The 18,238-nt window shown below is 37.0% G+C and overlaps 1 long non-coding RNA gene and 1 pseudogene across 1 annotated transcript; both read right to left on the bottom strand.

Annotated features, from left to right (window-relative positions):
- Positions 1-4,763: 4,763 nt before the first annotated feature.
- Positions 4,764-17,897, bottom strand: LOC131022638 (uncharacterized; annotated as a pseudogene).
- Positions 13,807-17,215, bottom strand: LOC131022639 (uncharacterized). Its single transcript, XR_009101368.1, has 3 exons — positions 16,378-17,215; positions 14,524-14,587; positions 13,807-14,002 (listed from the first exon to the last, which is right to left on the bottom strand). It is a non-coding gene; the product is annotated as an uncharacterized LOC131022639 (long non-coding RNA).
- Positions 17,898-18,238: the final 341 nt, after the last annotated feature.

The raw sequence follows: 18,238 nt of genomic DNA, 5'->3' as shown, positions 1-18,238 counted from the left end.
GAAATAGATATGTTGTTGCGGCATATTAAATGCAATTCTGATGCTCAAAATGCGGTGGTTGAAAGAGAAAAAAATCAAAAGTTGATGCAGTATCTGAATGGTTTGAATGATAGTTATGAATATGCTAGATGTCAAATTTTATTTTAGGATCCTTTGCCTAATGTAAATAAGTCTTACTCCATGATACTTCAAGTGGAATATCAGAAACTAACAAATGAAGTATATAATGAGTCTGGAGGGCAGGTGGCCATGCTTGTAGGGCAGAAGCAATATCAAGGAAATGCTAAGTAGAGTTCTAATGGAAAACAATATAATTTCAAAGGCAAAAAGAATAAGGAAGAGAAGTTGAGTCTCTACTCATGTTCTCATTGCATTGCAATGGTCATGAAGAGAATGACTGTTTTAAATTACATGGTTATCCTGATTGGTACAAGAAACTTAAAGACACAAAAGGTAGTCTGAAAGTTAATTGTGTTGAAGAGGAAGCATGGGATATTAGACTCAGGAGCAAGCACATATATATGTTGTAATCCAGAGTTGATGATAAAAGTTCACAGACTTGCAGTTTCTAAATATGTTCATCTATCCGATGGAACAATTAAGAAAATAGTTTATCAATGGAGTGCCAAGCTGAATGATAAACTTACACTTATGAATGTGTTGTTGGAGCAATCCTTCACACACAACTTGATCTCTGTTGCTTAGTTATCTCAAGACAGTTCAGTGAAGTGCCTTTTTTTTGCCAACTCACTGTGTTATTCAAAATAAATAGTTCAGCCCATATTATTCTAGCAGGGAAACTGGAAAAAAATCTATACATTATAGAAGGTGACAATGCAGAAAATGTGTGTTCCATCAGCTATCAAAGTAATTCGATTGAAAATTTGCATGCTTAGTTGGGACATCCATCAATGGGAGTCATGGAACACATGGACACCTTCATAGGGAAGCTCAATTCGATTTCTTTGGAAAATCTGAAATCATGTGAGGTATGTGCTCGTTCCAAGCAAACTAGATCATCTTTTCTTATCTTGTATCGAATGTCTACTGCATTATTTGATCTGGTGCATATGGATGTGTGAGGTCTATACAATTATGAGTCTATCCTTAATACTAAATATATGCTTACTGTTGTGGAGGATTATAGTAGGGTAACTTGGATTTTTCTTCGTAAACACAAGGGGGAAGTGTTTTATTCAATAAAGAAGTTTTTACTGATGATCAAAACTCAATTTGGCCACATTGTTATGCAGCTTCGAATGGATAATGGGACTGAGTTTATCAATCATAATGTTCGAACGTTGCTTGATGATTTAGGTATTATACATCAAAGATCTTGTGTGTATACTCCATAGCAAAATGGTATAGTCGAGAGGAAACACATGACTATATTACAAACAGCTAGATCCCTCATGTTTCAAAGTGGTCTGCCTTCTAAATTCTGGAGCTGTTATTTGTTAACTACAGTATGGTTAATTAATAGGCTTCCCAGCAAAATTCTAGAATGGAAGTCTCTTTATTCTATACTCTATGATTCTGAGCCACTTACGGATGTTGTGCAACTTTTTGGATGCTTAGCCTATGTTGTTGATTTATCACCACATAAGACTAAATTTGATAGTCGAAGCCTGAAATGTGTGTTCTTGGAGTATGCTATGCATCAAAAGGGTTATCTGCTATATGATTTGGATGGTGAAAAGGTTATCACATCTCAAGACGTGAAGTTTGTACATTCTATTTATCCTCTTTCCCCTTCTGTTATATCAGATTTCGTTATCCCTACAACACTCGAAGTTCCATTTTTTGATACACCTTTTCAGTCAACTGAACCCCACATTGACCACCTTCCTTCTACTTTATCCTCCACCGTACCTCTCCAAATTCTCCTTTATTATCTGATATTATATCTCACTCTGCTCCACATTTATCTTCCCATACACCACACTCTACTAGTTATCTCCCAATACCTCAGCCTTTACATGTTCTTGTTCATCGAAGTACTCGTTCTACTCAACCTCCACGTTGGATGAATGACTATATTGGTTCCATCCAACATATGCCTTCTCTATTTTCTCTTTCCCAAACTTACACATCTCCTACTTTATCTTATCAAGTGTCTCTGGTGTTTTTCCCTCACTATATTGCTTTTTTGGTTTACCAATTTAATGAAGCCCACTACCTACGTAGAGGCTAGAAGATATGCCAAATGGGTTGGTGCCATGGAGCATGAGTTAGATGTTCTTGAATCTAATTGTACCTGGGAAATTACTACTCTACCTCCAGGTGAGCGTTTCATTGGTTGTAAATGGGCTTATAAAGTAAAACTCAATGTTGATGGGACTGTGGAACGCTACAAGGCGCGCCTTGTTGCCAAGGATTATAATCAAGAGTATAGCGTTGATTATACAAAGGACTTCTCTCATGTTGCTAAATTGGTAATTGTTCGCTTTCTTATAGTCATTGCTACCACTTTTGATTGGGCTATTCATCAAGTTGATGTTAATACTCCATTTCTGCATAGTTTTATACATGATGAGATATATATGACATCTCCACAGGGATATACGCTAAGGTATGCCTCGTCATATTTGTAAGCTCGTTAAGAGTTTATATAATTTTAAAGCAGGCTTCAAGGGAGTGAACTGTTGAATATTTTGCTCATCTTTTTTGCTATGGCTTCACTCAATCTTAACGTGATCATTGTTTGTTCATCAAAGATTGTGGCCCAAGTTTCATTTGTTAACTTGTGTATGTCGATGACATTTTAATCGTTGGGCCCAATGAGACACTTATCGTTGAGCTCGAACTTTATCTAGATGCAGTGTTTACCATCAAAGATTTAGGTACTGCTCGTTATTTCTCGGGCATGGAGATCACTCGCAGTGCTTCAGGTACCTATCTCAATCAAAGAAAATATATCCTTGATCTTTAGATTGTGCTGGCTTTGGGTTGCCGTTTTGTGGTTACTTCTTTACCTTAAAGAATTTTTTTATCTAACTCAAGCACTCATTTACTGTTGTCCGATTTTCGATCCATTTAAGTTCATGAACTCGTATCGAGATGAACTTCAACTTCCATGCACATCATTTTGCCATATTGAGCTTCTGTATTCTTGAAAATTCGTTCAAACAACAAGAAAATAGCAAGTTCTCGACAATAAATCAATATATGTTCAAATAAACCATCAAGCACACAAAATCCTCACAGGTAAGCAGGGGCGGAGCCAGGCCCTTAAAGATAGGGGGCAAAATATGAGATAACAAAAAATTAAATAACTTTAACAAAAATTATATAATAAAATATTTTTACAATAATTCCCTACGATTACTCATATTCTGAAAGCGACGTAATATCAGTTCATTGTCAACTGTCTCAAAAATTTCTTTCTCAATATAAGTAACTAAACAATCATTCATCCAACGATCACCCATTCGATTTCGAAGCCGACTTTTGAAAATCTTCATGGCAGAAAAAGCTCTTTCCACTGTTGCAGTTGTCACAGGCAAAACTAGTGCAAGTTTAATAAGCATATACACCAATGGATACACAATATCTCTTTTTGTCTTCACCGTGTCTCTGGTGTTTTTCCCTCACTATATTGCTTTTTTGGTTTACCAATTTAATGAAGCCCACTACCTACGTAGAGGATAGAAGATATGCCAAATGGGTTGGTGCCATGGAGCATGAGTTAGATGCTCTTGAATCTAATTGTACCTGGGAAATTACTACTCTACCTCCAGGTGAGCGTTTCATTGGTTGTAAATGGGCTTATAAAGTAAAACTCAATGTTGATGGGACTGTGGAACGCTACAAGGCGCGCCTTGTTGCCAAGGATTATAATCAAGAGTATAGCGTTGATTATACAAAGGACTTCTCTCATGTTGCTAAATTGGTAATTGTTCGCTTTCTTATAGTCATTGCTACCACTTTTGATTGGGCTATTCATCAAGTTGATGTTAATACTCCATTTCTGCATAGTTTTATACATGATGAGATATATATGACATCTCCACGGGGATATACGCTAAGGTATGCCTCGTCATGTTTGTAAGCTCGTTAAGAGTTTATATAATTTTAAAGCAGGCTTCAAGGGAGTGAACTGTTGAATATTTTGCTCATCTTTTTTGCTATGGCTTCACTCAATCTTAACGTGATCATTGTTTGTTCATCAAAGATTGTGGCCCAAGTTTCATTTGTTAACTTGTGTATGTCGATGACATTTTAATCGTTGGGCCCAATGAGACACTTATCGTTGAGCTCAAACTTTATCTAGATGCAGTGTTTACCATCAAAGATTTAGGTACTGCTCGTTATTTCTCGGGCATGGAGATCACTCGCGGTGCTTTAGGTACCTATCTCAATCAAAGAAAATATATCCTTGATCTTTAGATTGTGCTGGCTTTGGGTTGCCGTTTTGTGGTTACTTCTTTACCTTAAAGAATTTTTTTATCTAACTCAAGCACTCATTTACTGTTGTCCGATTTTCGATCTGTTTAAGTTCATGAACTCGTATCGAGATGAACTTCAACTTTCATGCACATCATTTTGCCATATTGAGCTTCTGTATTCTTGAAAATTCGTTCAAACAACAAGAAAAATAGCAAGTTCTCGACAATAAACCAATATATGTTCAAATAAACCATCAAACACGCAAAATCCTCACTGGTAAGCAGGGGCGGAGCCAGGCCCTTAAAGATAGGGGGCAAAATATGAGATAACAAAAAATTAAATAACTTTAACAAAAATTATATAATAAAATATTTTTACAATAATTCCCTACGATTACTCATATTCTGAAAGCGACGTAATATCAGTTCATTGTCAACTGTCTCAAAAATTTCTTTCTCAATATAAGTAACTAAACAATCATTCATCCAACGATCACCCATTCGATTTCGAAGCCGACTTTTGAAAATCTTCATGGCAGAAAAAGCTCTTTCCACTGTTGCAGTTGTCACAGGCAAAACTAGTGCAAGTTTAATAAGCCTATACACCAATGGATACACAATATCTCTTTTTGTCTTCACCATCTCCCTCGCAAGATTTCTCATCCCTTTCAATTTGACAAAGTCTTCACTATAATGCACGTCGTTGAAATAATTCTCAAGTTGGTTATCTAGTGCCATCAATTCAATTGAAGAGAAATCAGTTGGATAAAAGTTCGCAAAATGCAACAACTTATCCTTATCAGAAGCAGAAAAAGTGTCATCTGGACTAAAACTTTCCATGGAGAGAAGTAACATGGTGTTTGCTTCTGTGAATCGATCATTGAGCTCTTGAAGTTGTATATCCAAAACTTCACAGAATACACTTACCTTGTAGAAGTGTAAATTTGTAACACGTGGAGCTTTACGGTATGATCTACCCTTAAGAACACGAACATCATCCATGCTTGGAATTTCAATATCATGACGGTTACAAAATATCACCACTTCATCCAATAAACCATCCCAACCATTATCTCTCATTTGTTGTAATCTCTCTTTTGAAACTTTAACTTGTACCATTGCATTGGCAATGTCTTGACTTTTTCGCTGCAAAATCTGAGAAAGCTCATTTGTGATACCCAATATATTCCTCATTAGGTGTAAGGTGAAAGCAAAATCAAATGTTCCCAAAGACTCTACAAGACCAGCAGCTTCAGCCCTTTGTTCTGAATGAGAACCATCTTCAACTACATATTCCAAAACATCAATAACAGTAGAAAAACTTATAATCAAACTCATCAATGTGCCATAATGGGAACCCCAACGAGTATCTGATTTATGCTTAAATTGCTCTATTTTTAAGGGTTTGTATGTGCGTATTTTAAGATAATCTTCTGGAAATTGGTGCGTTTTATGGTGTATTTTATGATTTGCAGGAGATTTAGGCTTTCGAGATGGAAGAATGCAATTTTGGAGAATTTTGGATGAATTTGGCGTTTTCTAGGTGTTCTGGTCTCCAGAGCAGAGGAACCAACATCTCCAGAGCAGAGGAATCACCCATTCCTCTGCAGAGAAGCGCCAGCATCAAAGAAGTAAAGTCCAGCGCTCAATAGCCAGAGAAATCAAGAAGCCAGAGCAGAGAATTAAGACAGAGCAGAGAATTAAGACATAGCAGAGAAATCACCATTCCTCTGGCGATAGCCATTTCTCTGGCGCGGCCCATTCCTCTGGCGATAACCATTTCTCTGGCGAGGTCCGTTTCTCTGACGATAACCGTTCCTCTGGCGAGAGCTGCGAATTCGGCAAGAGTGGGAGTATTTTTCCAGAGCGCGCATCCAGCTGGAGAGTTGCCTTATTTTACACGATTCTATTACCTTTAGAATTCTACTTTGCATGGAAATTTCCATAGTGATCGAAGGAAATCTGAAAACTATAAATAGGTCCTCTTTTGACCTATTCAGAACGACCCACCATTCATATTTCAGTTTTATAGCTTTAGAATATTTTAGCTTTCCAGTTTTCAAGGATTGGATCAAGATTGAAGATTCAAGCCGCTACAATCGTTTTCATTCAGTTTTTATATAATTTAGTTTTTACAATTGCTTTCTTATTTATTATGTTCATGTTTTCTTTTGCGATGTCTGGCTAGTTCTTTAATCTGAACCTAGGGTTTGTACATAGCTGATTAATTATGTGTTTTTGATTTATTGATATCAATTTGCCCTCCAACTTGTGATTCATGATTCCTGGTGCTTATTTTCTTGTGAATTATCTGATCAATGATTTACATGTTTAGCTGTTCAGTTTGAGTCTTGAATGCGATAATTGTTCAGCCTATTCAGGAATGCATGTTATAGTAGTAGCCTTGACACTTGAATGGGATAGGTGAAACTGTAGGGAGCTATTCTTTGTGTACGCTTGGGAGTTAATTTATTCCTTGGAGTCTTGAATGTGAAGGGGGATAAATTAATCTACTTTCATAGGTGTTCGTTAGAGAAGCTTGTGAATAGTTTTGTGATCTCTCATCAGGGTTGGATTAAATTGGTAATTGAATCAATAGATTAAATGCATGTAATTAATTAGTAAAAGTACATCCCTAGGGTCAGAGTCTTTTATTATTTGAGTTTTTACCTTATTTTATTTGTTGTTATTTGAATTTAGTGCTAATCAAACCTTCCTACTTTCTGTTGCATGTCTACTGTTATAGTCTGTTTAGGAGATAGCTGGAGTTATTTCGTTGTGTCAGTCCCTGTGGATACGATACTCGGTTACTTATTATTTGCTACAATTGCCTGTGTTAGTTGCAGTTTTTGTTGCTAATAAAAATAGTGATCAACTTTTTGGCGCCGTTGCCGGAGACTGATTAGAAGTTTCTTTAATATTTCCGATAGGACTTAGTAGTACTTCAGGCGTTTACTGTTTTTTTTTATTTTTTAATTTTCTAATTCTCATTTTTTTTTTCAGGCACTGCATACGATGGCTACTGATGAACAGATTCGTGCTCTACAGGAGCAACTGCAACAGCTATTGGACGCTCAAGCTGCTAAAGAAGCTCAGAATCAGCCTCCGATTGCAGAGATGTTCGTTCCTCAGTATGAGTATCAGGAACCTCCCCGTATTAATGCCAATAATTTTGAGCTGAAGACTGGTTTGATCACGATGGTCCAGTAGAACCAGTATGGAGGACACGCTATAGAGGATCCTAATGCGCATCTGGCGCAATATCTGGAGCTTTCCAGCACTGTAAAGATTAATGGAGTATCTGATGATATTATCCGTCTTCGTCTTTTCCCTTTCTCACTGCGGGATAAAGCGAAGTCGTGGTATCATACATTGAATTTGAGTGCAACTACTACGTGGGAAGATGTAGCTCAAGCTTTTCTACGCAAGTTCCATCCTCCTGGCCTGACCCTGAAATTAAAGATGGACATTGTGCAGTTCCAGCAGTTTGAGGGAGAAAAGCTGGCAGATATATGGGAGAGGTATCAAGAGAAGTTGAGAAAGTATCCGAGCCACGGATTTGATGAAGGCACGCTCATTATCATGTTCTACAATGCTTGTGGAGAGCGTACAAGAATGCATTTGGACACAGCTGCAGGAGGTTCTCTGCTTCAGAAAGGCAGTTCAGAGGCTTGGAACATCATAGAGAGTATGGCTGCTACAAGCTATCAATGGCCAGTAGAAAGAGTACAATTGAAAAGGGTAGCAGCTGCTTCCAGCTCTGATCCTATGGTAGCGATGGTTACACAGCTGGCAGAGCTGACTACTAAGATTAATGCTTTGACCATTGGAAATCAGGAGCAAGCTGTGAGAGATCCCATATGCATAGAAGACGTAAATTTTGTCGATGGCCAAAACTATGGAAATTTTCAGAAGGTACAGCCAGGAATGTACAACATAGGGCAGCCGTTTCAGCAGCAATATCAGCCAGGAGGGCGCCCACACCCAAATCTAGCCTATAGCAATCCCAACAATGCTTTGCAACCTCCACCGGGATTTTCTGTGTCTAGTGGAGGAGTCATCAATGAGTCGAAGAAAGTATCACTGGAGGATATGATGCAGCAGATGTTAACAGAGATGTCTAACATGAAGACAACTGTTAATTCAAGGATGACTAATTTGGAATCTCAAGTGGGAAATATTAGAAATAATTTTTCAGCACTCTCCAAGCAAGTGCAAATGTTGGAGACTCAAGTTGGTCAGATTGCTAACCAAGTAGCTGCGCAGCACACACCAGGAAAGTTTCCTAGCAACACTGAGATCAATCCTTAAAATTAGTGTAATGCGATTCATATGAGAAGCGGGACTCAGTATCAGAATCATACAGAGCAGCGGAATCATCCAGAGCAGCGGGATCATACAGAGCAAAATCAGCAATGTCATTCCATCCGGGTGGTTGATAATTCAGTTGAGGATGAAGGTATTTCTGTTTCTCCCCCTCTTCCATTCCCGAGGCCAAGATTAGATGAGCAAAGCTCCAAATTTTTGGAGACATTTAAGAAGTTGGCTGTGAATATTCCTTCCGTGGAGATCTTGAGAAACAAGCCAAATGAGGTGCAAATTGTGAAGGCTGTGATGGAAAAGAAGAGTGCATTCAATGAATTTGAGGAGGTGCTCGCAGTGAAGGAGTATCAGTTGGCTCCAAAGAGAGAAGATCCGGGCAGCTTCAATATTCCTGTGAAAATTGGAAAGTCATTGTTTGAGAAAGTGATGTGTGACACCGGAGCAAGCATAAATGTCATGCCTCTCAAAGTGTATAGGAAGTTGCAGCTGAGGTATTTGAAGCCAACTAACAAGACAATTCAGCTTATTGATAAGTCTTGCTCTAAACCTCTAGGAGTTGCGGAAGATGTGCTTGTGAAGGTGAGTGATTTTTTCTTCCCAGTCGACTTTGTAGTGTTGGATATTCCGGAGGATCCAAAGATGCCTTTGCTTTTAGGGAGACCTTTCCTTGCCACATGTGGAGCACAGCTAGATATGCAAAGGGGGACGATGACATTGGGAGCCTATGGTGAAACTGTGATTTTCAAGAAACCTCCACCAAAAGAAGTTCCCCAGAATGAAGTGGTTAATTTGGCTGATAGTTTTCTAGCAAATTCGGAGGATGAAGAGGTTGAGAAGAATGAGCTGCCCAAGTATGAAGCCAAGAAAAAAACTCCAAAGCCAAAAGAAGTTCTGAATTTTGAGATGTGTTTATTTTTGGAGCATGATGGGGGGTCATTGAAAACCCATACCCCCAAGAAGAAGAAAGTGAAATTCCGTATTTTTCGGAACAAGAATGAGAAAGGGGCAATGCTTGTGGAGGATGTTCGAGTCAAGAGAAGTGTTTTGGTGGAGAGGGCACCCAAGAGTAGAAAAGCTTTCCAATGGTTAGAGTGCTGTTTCCGACCTCCATGAGTTTTTGAGGTATCGTCGAGCTCTAGACGTTAAATTAAGCACTTGTTGGGAGGTAACCCAACCGTTTTTGTTTTGTCTTTCTTTCTTTCAGTTTCGTTTTGTTTCTTTTTGTTTTGTTGTTTTGTTTGGGTTTTTGAGCGGTGTTGAGCTTGGAAGTTGCGAGAACTCGCGCTTTGTTCATACTACCGCCATGGATCATGTGTTTCTCTGCCAGATTTCTGGAAGTTTTCATGTTTTCAGCGCAGCCACTCTCTTCGCTGCTCTGTCCAGCGCATCCACTCTCTTCGCTGCCCTAGGCCACAAACCTCCATTTTCGCCGTCTCTCACGATGATTCAGTTTGTCAATGCCGATAATCAGGGACGTTTTCTACACTCTTCGTATTTCTTTTATGCCCTGAGGACATGGCATGCTTTAAGTGTGGGGGGTGTTTTGTTGCTTATATTTTTCAAAAATTGGGTGAGATCAATCTTTCTACACTTAGTTTTTGGTCTCGAATCTTGCTAATTTTTATGAATTTGTGGAAGAGAATATGGTTTTCAATGTGCATTTCGGGTTTCGTGTTTGTTTGGTGGTTATTCTTATTTTACTTTTAATATATGTTTCTTGATTGTGCAAAGAATTATGAGTTTTGTTGCAACACTTTTGTAAGTTAGTAAAACGTGATTTGTCCGGTAGATGCTAGAAGGAATGTTGTCATTGTGATTGCCTACGATCATATCTTATCTGTGAAAAATGGAAAAAGTTGGACGAATTGCCAACTCTGAAAATGCCAGCTCTGAAACATCTTGCCTGTTCTGAAAAAGTGGTAGCTCTGAGTCTCTGCTCCTCTAGTCTAACTATGAGCATGGGAAACCAAGTGAAAAGACTTTGGATTACATCCAAATGGTTTTATTTCATGAATTATGGCTCAACTGTCGAATATTTTAAGCACAAAAAGTGTGAAAAAATGGTGATATTGATTATAAAGGCGATCACATTAGGGAATTCACTTCTAGCGGAGAATTGGGTCTGATCGAATTACTTGCATTACTCTTTTGTTGCTTCTTAAACTTTGAGTTACTTGCATGACCGAGAGATGTGTGTTGATTGTAAAGTTTTGAATTGACTTTGTGAATGTTTGGATGGAAATTAACATTGTTGAAATCAATCTCTTCCTAGGATTCATATGGATTTTGCTTGAGGACAAGCAAAAGGCTATGTGTGGGGGAGTTGATTTATGCTTAAATTGCTCTATTTTTAAGGGTTTGTATGTGCGTATTTTAAGATAATCTTTTGGAAATTGGTGCGTTTTATGGTGTATTTTATGCTTTGCAGGAGATTTAGGCTTTCGAGATGGAAGAATGCAATTTTGGATGAATTTGGCGTTTTCTAGGTGTTCTGGTCTCCAGAGCAGAGGAATCACCCATTCCTCTGCAGAGAAGCGCCAGCATCAGAGAAGTAAAGTCCAGCGCTCAATAGTCAGAGAAATCAAGAAGCCAGAGCAGAGAATTAAGACAGAGCAGAGAATTAAGACATAGCAGAGAAATCACCATTCCTCTGGCGATAGCCATTTCTCTGGCGCGACCCATTCCTCTGGCGATAACCATTTCTCTAGCGAGGTCCGTTTCTCTGACGATAACCGTTCCTCTGGCGAGAGCTGCGAATTCAGCAAGAGTGGGAGTATTTTTCTAGAGCGCGCATCCAGCTGGAGAGTTGCCTTATTTTACACGATTCTATTACCTTTAGAATTCTACTTTGCATGGCAACTTCCATGGTGATCGAAGGAAATCTGAAAACTATAAATAGGTCCTCTTTTGACCTATTCAGAACGACCCAGCATTCATATTTCAGTTTTATAGCTTTAGAATATTTTAGCTTTCCAGTTTTCAAGGATTGGATCAAGATTGAAGATTCAAGCCGCTACAATCGTTTTCATTCAGTTTTTATATAATTTAGTTTTTACAATTGCTTTCTTATTTATTATGTTCATGTTTTCTTTTGCGATATCTGGCTAGTTCTTTAATCTTAACCTAGGGTTTATACATAGCTGATTAATTATGTGTTTTTGATTTATTGATATCAATTTGCTCTCCAACTTGTGATTCATGATTCCTGGTGCTTATTTTCTTGTGAATTATATGATCAATGATTTACATGTTTAGCTGTTCAGTTTGAGTCTTGAATGCGATAATTGTTCAGCCGATTCAGGAATGCATGTTATAGTAGTAGCCTTGACACTTGAATGGGATAGGTGAAACTGTAGGGAGCTATTCTTTGTGTACGCTTGGGAGTTAATTTATTCCTTGGAGTCTTGAATGTGAAGGGGGATAAATTAATCTACTTTCATAGGTGTTCGTTAGAGAAGCTTATGAATAGTTCTGTGATCTCTCATCAGGGTTGGATTAAATTGGTAATTGAATCAATAGATTAAATGCATGTAATTAATTAGTAAAAGTACATCCCTAGGGTCAGAGTCTTTTATTATTTTAGTTTTTACCTTATTTTATTTGTTGTTATTTGAATTTAGTGCTAATCAAACCTTCCTACTTTCTGTTGCCTGTCTACTGTTATAGTCTGTTTAGGAGATAGCTGGAGTTATTTCGTTGTGTCAGTCCCTGTGGATACGATACTCGGTTACTTATTATTTGCTACAATTGCCTGTGTTAGTTGCAGTTTTTGTTGCTAATAAAAATAGTGATCAGTATCACCTGCTTTCTTTAGCCTAAATTCTTGATTTAAACCACGACCGCTGAAAATTTCTCCACTGCCAAGTGCTTTTCTAACTTCAGTCATTTGCTTCTCTCTAAACATATCTTGCCTTTTACATGAACCTCCAACAACTTTAACCACGATAGCTATCAAGTTAAAGAAAGAAGCAACTTGGAGATGATTTTTCGCTACTGCAACAATGGTAAGTTGAAGTTGATGTGCGAAACAATGAACATAAAAGGCAGTAGGATTATCTTTCAAAATCAAACTTTTAAGTCCACCAAACTCACCTCGCATATTACTTGCCCCATCATATCCTTGTCCTCTAATTCTAGCTATACTCAACCCAAAATATGAGAGAAGTGATTCAATAGCTTTTCTAAGTGACATAGCAGAAGTATCACTCACATGAACAATTCCAATAAAACGCTCAACAACGAAGCCATTCGAATTCACGAAACGTAAAACAACTATCATTTGTTCTTTATCTGATATATCACGTGATTCATCAACTAATATGGCATAAAATTCATCTCCAAGTTCATTCACTATTGCATAGGTAATTTCAAGAGCAGCAGCATGCACAATATCCTTTTGAATTTCCGGAGAAGTTAATTGATTGTTTTCCGGAGCATTTTGCAACACAACTCTCTTTATGTCCTCATTGTGATTTGCTGCAAATTTCAGAAGTTCAAGAAAGTTACCTTGATTTAAAGAACTTTCAGATTCATCATGTCCTCGAAAAGTTAGGCCTTGACGTAACAAATATCTGATGCAATCTACTGAAGCAGTTAACCTTGCTCTATAAAGACTACGAGTTTGCTCCGATTGCTTAATAATAGCAACTTCAATATGTTGACTCTGTTTCATCAAATCAACACATTTTTGCCAAGCTTGATTATGTGCACTGTTTGAACTTCCTACATGTTTAGTAAATAACTCTTTTTTTTCCAATTAGTAAACCCAACAGTAGTGAATGAATCTCCACCTAATTGCCTTCCAAAATCCGAGCAGAATAAATAGCAACATAAACAGAAAGCATGTCGCAGCCCGATTCCCGACGCTAGTAATAGCGGGGTACGAGTATCGATACGACTATTTTTAAAAGAATAAAAGATAAGAAGAACAGGTCGAACATCAAACGAAAGCTCGCATCAAAGCATGCCAAGGAAAATCATCATAAATGAACCCAAGGGTAAAATCGTCAACGTAGTTATAACTTTTTAATTATCAGGAATTTCACGAACAAAAACAAAATGGGTATAACTCATTTTTCATAAGGAAGCATACTATGCAGAATATCGCAGCAAAAGGCGAACCGATTATATGTATGAAGACACATAACCGTGAGTATATTACTTGATTCGAAAGGAAACGAAGTATTTTTAATCATCAAGACTCTATCAATCATAACAGCAATATTAAATATGATCACATCGATTGAAACGGTTCCCCACCAGCACCAGACCAATCTCGCTCCCCGCTTAGCCTGCACATTTAGAAATATATGCAGGGCGTGAGTACATGATACTCAGTGGGCAAACGCCGAAAAATAAGAAAGGTGCTCTTAGAGCTATAAGTTTGAAGCTTGCCACATCTCAGCAATACACATAAATAAAGTTAGCGTAATTGAATCTGTGCATGCAGTTTTCATAATCATGATATCATAAAGAAACGATAGCGCTATCAAAGTACTCATCATGTATGTACCACATCTACAACTTATCATCATCAAAGGTACTGAGAAGTAGGCCTCCCTCTCAAGTACCGTGACCGGCCGACCCGAAGACGGCTTGCGGTCACCTCTATGTACACAACCCCGCTTGTAGCAGGATCCGAATTCGTCTCATCTCATCAGTAGAGGGTAACATACAAGCTCAACATAAAAAATTGGCAAGTCAAACAGTTCTCAAACATTATTTAACTCAACATTTGATAAACTCATAAATATCATTATCAAATCATTTTAGAAAGCTCATACGATATACGTATACTCAAAATATTGCCCACCTGAAGACCTTACTCAAAATCTCCCGTCAAAGCGGAGTTACTTACTTCCTTGCTCTGCTCGTGTCTTCAGGGATCATCATCATCATCGAAGGTTCATGTCATAAAATGAATCTCGATTAGAAACTCATTAACAAATCTCATACCTTAACTCTTGCTCTATCTCATATTCTATCTCCTTATTCAACTCTATATAGACTCTCCACTCATCTCAAATCCTTAAGCTCAAGGATAGGTTTCAAGAAAATCATGGTTCTAAGTCTCGATTTATCTCTCATATAAGACTCGTCTAATTTTCACTCAAACACATAGGCAACACAAACACGTAAGGCACATAAGAGAATACAATCAAACATCATCAAAACATGCTCTGTTTATACACTGACTCAACTTCAAAAATTAACCTGCTCTGACTCCGACATCTCCTGTACTCGAGACTCATACCAAAAGAAAGGTCTTCGAGTCTAGTTTCATATAAAAAAAGGTAGAGTCGAAAAATCCAAGTGGTTTGGTAGTTATGCCGTTTTTACCACGATCTACCATATTCGGCAGTTTTGAGCAATCGAAAACTTTGATTTTTGAAAAATAGTAAATGATGTCAAACTGGGCTAAAATTTGGTGGATATCTAGCTAATACAATAAGGATAATACCATAAAACGTTGGAAAGCTAGATCACACAGGAAGCTACTGAAATGAATGACTCTTTCCTCTGTTCTCTGAAATTCTCGGTGGTAATGTGCAGTTTAGGTTTTGTATTTTATAAAAATAGTAAACGAAGTCCAAATGACTTGAAATTTTACCAGTGTGCTCAAGACTCATGAAGGGACTTGCTATAAATTTTGAAAGCTATTTGACATCGAAAAACCGTCGGTCACAGTAGGTCAGTAGGCCTACGAAAATCACCAAAATCTCATCTCAAACTCTTAAATGCTCAACTCAACATTCCTTCAAAGAAAACCAATCAAAGCTCATTTTAAACACATATAAAACTCACAAACATTCAAACACATTATAAAACTCATCATACTCAAATTAACTCTCCTCTTTTACATTTTAACTCAAATCTCAAGGGAAACGTTTCAACGAACGCATCAATTCAATTCTCTTTTCATTCTCATGCTCAAAATTACTCAAACACTCATGTATGACCTCTTACATCACATAACTCAAAAACTCACATAAACTAACTCAAGTCAAAAATTTACTTAGCCAATAATAGACTTAATCAAAGATAAAAAGACACTACTATCATGCTCAAAAACATATATCTTAAGCTAAATCACTTAATAGACACATAGACACGAAAGTCCTAATTTTTATTAAACTAAACTCTTTGAAATTTATAACCACACATGAATCTTTAATCCAATCATAGATCTATTAATTTTAACCCATTTATCTCACATATAATCCATCAATTAACAAGTTAGAGCATAGATTCACATATCCCTAATTTTATTAAACTAACTCATATCAAAATCATCAATTGACATCATATACCCAATTTACTCCATCAATCATCATCATATACATCTCATGGACTCATCTTCATCATCAATTTATCACTTTAATCATCAACTCAAAAATTCCCAAATTGGGGTAAACTAAACTCATCCGATTTTTACATCTCAAAGCATAGCTTTTCAAAACACACATCAATCATCACCAAACATCACATAGATCACTTTTCTCACCCCAATTCAAGGAAAGAGGAAGAAATTTTTTTTGAAGGGTTGAAGACCCATTTGATCGAAAATTTCAAAAACAAGGGAGGGGTGATTTCTTGTTTCAATCTCTCAAGAATACTCACATACAATCTCATACAAGTCATATCTATGAATTTATACATCACTTACCCAAACTTTACACCAACAATCAAACTTTCTCTCTCTAGCCTTGAAGCCAATCTTCAATGATCTTCTTGAATCCAAGGAGATTGAAGGTGTTTAGGCAAGATTTTGGAGTGGATTGATGTGTTTTGTATAATTTTTTGGAAGCTCCGAAGGTCTCTCCAATGGTTGACAATGGAGGAAATGAGAGATGAAGGGGAGAGAGAGATGACCGAAAATGGGGTGGAGAAGAGAGAGAATTGGCTTGCAAGATTTGTGAGGATTTGGCTAATCTTTTAAAGATTTGTGAATCTTATCAAATATTTGGCAATTAATGCCTTAGTCTCTCTCTCTCTAATCTCTACACTCTCAATCTCTACACTCTCACTTGGCAATTTGTGGTATTTAGGCACATGCTTGGGAAATTAAATAATAGTGTGAGAAGGGTGATTAAATAATAATCACAAAATTTATGGAAATATTACTCATTAATAAAATACCATGGCATAATTATTCATGTGATCAAATAAAATAATTATAGCACTAATACTTGTGCACTCTCTCAATTATAATATTCCTCTTCGTAGGAAAAATAATTTAAAAAAAAATTATGCTTGGAAAAAAATCTCCATAAACCGGCATCCTTCGATTTCTCGGTAAAAATAAACCGCATTTGCTTTGGAAACTTAATCAAAATTCCAAGTGCTAAGGTCTCAAATAAAAATCATAATAACTTGGTCATAATGACACACGTCACAGAAATCACATAATCAATCAGTCACGTAAATTCACATATCATCACATCAAAGCAGTCGGCAAACACAAACAAACTAGACGTCTCTCTGACCGACTCTTTTCATCAAGGTTCTCACTCTTTCTTCCTCGACTCTATGTCAAACTCATTATTCCTATTTTCTTAATAAGTCAGTCAATCTCTGATAACTCGGTATCTGGTAACTCTATTCCCGGTAGTTGGAAATAAAATAAAATCTCAGCTCAAATCAATCAGCATCTCTATCTCAACTCATTTCTCGAATCTCTTCACTCTAACTCTATCATTGGTTTATTCCCTCATAACTCTATTTAAAGACAATCTGTCTTATCTGCTCATAAAAAAAAAGTCTCGTATTTCGACATCTCAGTACTCTCATTAGTGTTAAAACACTATTTCTCAACATAGGGAAAAGTACGGGGTGTTACAAAGCAGCATCCTTGTTTATGCTATACTCTAACCAATTCTGAAATTCATTAAACCAAGATGAGCAAAATCTTCTTGAAACCTTACCAATCATTCTTTGTGGAAAATTATGATTGCGAGGTTGACAGGGCCCTTTCTGCAAGTAAGCTCTTCTTACTTTTTCTCGATCATTCGGATCATAAGATGAATTATTTTTCCTCAAACCAGGGTCTGATGGGAGATCATCTAAATTGATTTCAACTCGAGGTTTCTTTGAAGCAGTTGCTGGAACTTGTTCTTGAGAAGCTTTTTCTCTTTGACTTGCCTCTTCATTCGTATTTAATGATTTTCTGATAATAAATCTCTCCATTCCTATTTGATGACAAACTAATTTAAAAAAATTAACAATAACATGTAATAACAAAAGAAAAAGTATTTAAAGTAGTTGATATTGTATACCTTGTAATCCTCAAGTTGAAAAATCGATTCGATTGTGAAGATGGAAGATGGAAGAATTTTCAACTTGGTGATGGATATTTTTTTGTTTATTTATATCACAGTAGAAGACAGATAGCAGAACAGAACCTAGTGAAAAATACGGTAATTCATATACAGAGAAGATCGACCGTTTCATATTTCTTTTTGATAAAAGGAAACTTGTGGAATAAGATAAACATAATCTTTCCTGTATCTTTTTTTATTTATTTATTT

This window comes from Salvia miltiorrhiza, chromosome 4, assembly GCF_028751815.1.
Source record: "Salvia miltiorrhiza cultivar Shanhuang (shh) chromosome 4, IMPLAD_Smil_shh, whole genome shotgun sequence".
In the NCBI taxonomy this organism is placed as follows: Eukaryota; Viridiplantae; Streptophyta; class Magnoliopsida; order Lamiales; family Lamiaceae; genus Salvia; species Salvia miltiorrhiza.
This window is presented reverse-complemented; position numbering and strand designations above follow the sequence as displayed.